Below are 4,444 nucleotides of genomic sequence, written 5' to 3'. Positions count from 1 at the left end.
GGAACAGAGGCCGTGATCCTCGTCGAAGTACACGTGCCCACCAGGCGCACCGAGGAACCCCTCGAAACAGAAGGCAACCTCGAGGCAATTAGAGAAGAGCTCGACATGGTCGAAGAAATCCGGACGGGAGCCGCACTCCGCGAAGCCTCGCTCAAGCAAAAAATTGCCCTACGACACGATGCAAAGGTCATTAAACGGGAATTCGAGGTAGACAGCCTAGTACTCAAAAGAAACCACAAAGACTCCCGAGAGGGCAAACTGGCCGCCAACTGGGAGAGCCCCTATCGCGTCCGAGCAAAGACCGAAAATGGGGCGTATTATTTGGAAAACCTGCAAGGAGAAGAACTCGCTCGACCTTGGAACACTGAAAAGCTCAAACAATATGACAGCTAAAACACAGGTGCGGCCCGGGTACACGCTGAGCACCTAAATAAATAAAACAAAAAGACAGAAATCCGTTCTCTTAATCGAGCGTGTCGCACGCTCGCGAAAATGAAACAGAGTCGCCACTAATATATTTATCCCAAAGAGGGAAAGGAATATCAGAAAACCTAAAACGAATAAGAGCGAGGTCTTTCGACCAGAGATAGGGTACGGGAGTCGGTTACGCAAGGGGAAGGTGCTAGCACCCCTCACGCCCATCGTACTCGATGGTATCCACCTATGTTTGTTGCTATCTAAAGGGTGTATAAATCTAAAGCTTAATTACTAAGGGAATGCATGCAAATGAAAGAAAAAGAAACACGGGGAAAATAAGGTTTATAAATAATTGTGCTCGCTTAGGCCCCGCGACCTAATGCCTACGTATCCTTTTCAGGAATCAGAGCGTCGTAGTTCGGCTCTTTAGTTTTTGTTTGTGTTTTTTAGTGGACGAAGTTACATTCGCACTCTGCTGCTCGACCTCTGGAGTCTTAAGCTGGGAATGGAGCGGAAATAACGTGTCTGATTAAAGAATGCCTCGGAGGCGAGATAGAGAAGAGAGTTTGAGCGTTCAAGTGGCACCCTAAAGCAAGGGAGACTCGAGTTGCTCTATGGTTTGTGTTTTTTAACGTTGGGAACTTACGCTCGAATGGTTCCCTAAAGCAAGGGAGATCCAAGCACTCGAATGATTCCCTAAAGCAAGGGAGATTCAAGCTTCCATTCCCTTTTTATGATTTTCACTTTTTTATTAATGTTTTTTAGTATTTTATTGGTGTTTTTTATGGGATTTAATTTGGATAGTTGTTAGGTGTTTTAAAGTTGAAAAGGAAAAGAAACTAGCCTAAGTATGAAGGGAATTTCTACCTAATGTTATCATGGTTTCTACCTAAGGTTAGGAATAAAAGAATATGAAAATAAAGATCACAATTAGAAGTCAACAAGTAGGATACATGAAAATAGTACAAGAGCATGAAATAGAACAAGTCAAAATATAGCACAAAAGTGAATTAAAAGTACTATTATTTTTATGTTGATTTTTGTGAGAGATTGAATTACAAGTCAAGCAAAAAGGATTAAAACAATTAGCCTAAAACTAATATTTTTTATGATTAGTTTTATATGTCAAAATTGTGTTAAAGTCTAAAAAAACAAGAAAAGTTAGCATTTTTATTACTAAAAAAGTGACCAAAAAATCTAATTAAACCCTAAATTGTTAATGGAAATATGGGGGTGGAAACTGACAACAGTGATGGTGAATAGTAGCTCTGGGCCCAAGAGTTCAGTTTGTTTTCAGATTTTCTTAGTGCCAACAACGGACAATGGGCTACAGGGGGAGTGTGAAAATGAATTCGGCCCAAGGTTGAGTTTGATCCATCAATGTTTAATTGCTTATTGATTATTCAGATTTGATTATTGGACATGGTTGCAGATTAAACCCTAATCGAAATCAAATATTCAGACTATATGAAATTAATCTCTAATAAAACTAAATGAACCATGCTTTATGAAATTAACAAAAAATACACTAATTATAATAATAATCAAAAGGGGCTAGGGTTAAATCATTTGTGACCTTTGGGCTTATCTGAACGACATCCTCTTTCTCTCAAGCGAATTCTGCGGCGGCGGAGGGTCCATCTCCGATCGAGAACAAGTCGCGAGCGCCGATTGACCTTTCTCTCCTCGTCTCTTGCGATTTCATCTTCTTCTTTGTGTTGTTGTTCGCAGCACCGTTTGCAGTGAAGATTGACGATGCATCGGTGTTGTGAAGATGAGCGATTGAGAATTGGCGTCGAGGAGACGAGGGAAGTGAGATTTGGCTTTGAAGATTTAGATGCGAAATAAGCTCAATGAAAGAATAGCTTCTTCAGGTAATCTCGATTTCATTCTTCGTTCTTCACCTTCTTCTATTTCCTTCTTCTTCTGTTTACGTTTTTTGATTTGCGATTCTGAATCTTGTTGACTGCGTGATGTTGTTGTTCAGTTGAAGACGATGATGACGTCGAAGCGTGACTGAAGATTGAAGATTATTGATACTTGTTGATGTTGTGCTTGAATGGAAGGAGGCCTCGAAGATGAAGAAGGTATGAGATGCTGAAAGGTTGCAGTGTTTCTTTTGGTTGAAGGTCTGAAGAAGATGGAAGAAGGTTGATGATTGAGAGAGGGAAGGATTCTGAGATTTGAAGATTGATGAAGATGAAATGGTGAAGAAGGTTAGAGAAAGAGATCAAGAATGAAGATAGAGTGAGGATGATGAAGAGTGAAGAGTTATGAGGTGGCAGCAATGGAAAACAGAGTGAAAACCTGAAGAATGATGGAGGTCTTGGTTATATAGAGATGATGGATCTTGATTCTCTGAAGGTTTGTTCTCAAACTCTGATATTTTTTCTGTTAGGAGTCAGTTAGATTGGTTAAAAGTTTGTTAGATAATTTTGTTTTGGTAGTTAGGTGGTTATAGGTTAGTTACAAGGATAGGAAATTTTTAGTGTGGGTTCTGTTAAGAGGTATGACAGTTAGGAAAATGTTGAATGGTTGTTAATTCTGTTAGAAGTTTGTTAGGTAATTAGTTATATATAACTGAATCGGTTAGGGGTTGGTGTAATGTGTAACTGTTGTGGGTTTTGTTTGATTGCAGAATGCAGGTGTTGATTAGAAGTGGTTTGACAGTTAGTGAGATTAGGAAGAGGTTAGAAATTGGTTATAGGGTAGTGAAACACATTGAATGGAAAGCTTAGAATCAAAAGTCATTCAAAATGGTCCTGGGCTGCTAGTTGAAAATAGTTTAGTGTATGCTGCAGGTTTTGTCGCGACTGAAAATTATGAGAAAACAGAATTTGAATAAGTCTGAAACTGCATCTAAAATATGAATGGTTTTGGTTTGATTCTGTAGGTGATCTGAATGTTATAGTTTGAGAATAATAGGTTAGGTTCTGTTTATAGGTTATGAACTGGTTGGAAAAGCTGCAGGGTTAATGTATGGTTAGATGTTGATGAGGTTATTGATTTAAATTCAATTGGCTTACTGAACTGTTTATTTTTCTTTTATGAATTGCTGCATGTTTCTGAACTGGTTCAGTGCGTTTGATGCAGGGCAGCTGAACTGTTATGGCTTAACTTGAATGCAAGCGATGAACTTTGGTCGGAATCATAATCATGAAGGCGAGAAACAAACGTGGTGAAGCAAAGCTGAAGCAATTTCAAGGGAGAATAGGCACAAATCTTAGTGGTCATATAGGAATCTTTTCTTGTATAATTTTGATGCGATGTAGATGGTATTGTTATTAAAAATCTGTAATATTTAAAATGGTGTTGAATATGGATATGTAATGTGTATATGGTAATGAGTGCTTCTTGAACTTGTAATGACCAAAGTTTGAATTGAATGGTGAATGAAATTGTAATGGAACTTGAATATGATGGTATTTGAAAGATGTCTTGTAATGAACATGACTCTTGTAGTGACTTTCTCTGTTGAAATTTGAATTTCTTGCCTTCCTTTGAATCAATAGCATGAACACCATTTGAAGGGTGAATAAAATGAAGCTCCAATATGATTACGGCCAAAAGTCAAGCTTTCAAAGTTGTCCTTGGCCATGAGTTAATGCTATAGCCAATACATCTTGAACTTATCATGAAATGGAATACATCCTGAACTCACCACGAAAGGGCTCTTGAAACATCTAGAAGTCCAATAAATACTCTTTAATTATTCCTGTCCTCAAGATGATCATTGTTAATTATTAATGTTAATTCTGACATGCTCCATGTCCAAGTCATTTGAGTGATGTTCCAAAACAATAACTCACATCACCCATAATAGTGTGACTAATCTTGACTAGGTAGCCTCCTAGAAAGAGATTCTTCAGCTATCTGATCAATCCAGCATAAGGAACCAGGCAATCATCTGATCAAGTGCCCTCAAACGAATAGGCCAATAAAAATCATTTAATTAGGTGCAAGCTATCATCTTTGAGGAAATAAGTAACTTTACTGATACCTATGTGAGAACCAAGTTGCTCCACGA

General features: G+C 38.3%; 1 long non-coding RNA gene across 2 annotated transcripts; it reads left to right on the top strand.

Moving 5' to 3' along the window:
• The first annotated feature begins 2,123 nt into the window (after positions 1 to 2,123).
• On the top strand, positions 2,124 to 3,851 carry LOC131611770 (uncharacterized). Of its 2 annotated transcripts, XR_009287125.1 has the most exons (3): positions 2,124 to 2,291; positions 2,405 to 2,781; positions 3,511 to 3,851. It is a non-coding gene; the product is annotated as an uncharacterized LOC131611770 (long non-coding RNA). The 2 variants fall into 2 exon arrangements; XR_009287124.1 differs by lacking the exon at positions 2,124 to 2,291 and having other exon boundaries at positions 2,302 to 2,781.
• Positions 3,852 to 4,444: the final 593 nt, after the last annotated feature.

This window comes from Vicia villosa, linkage group LG6 (genome assembly GCF_029867415.1).
Source record: "Vicia villosa cultivar HV-30 ecotype Madison, WI linkage group LG6, Vvil1.0, whole genome shotgun sequence".
Taxonomy (NCBI): domain Eukaryota; kingdom Viridiplantae; phylum Streptophyta; class Magnoliopsida; order Fabales; family Fabaceae; genus Vicia; species Vicia villosa.
Note: the sequence above shows the minus strand (reverse complement) of the source record. Positions and strands in the feature narration are given on the sequence as shown.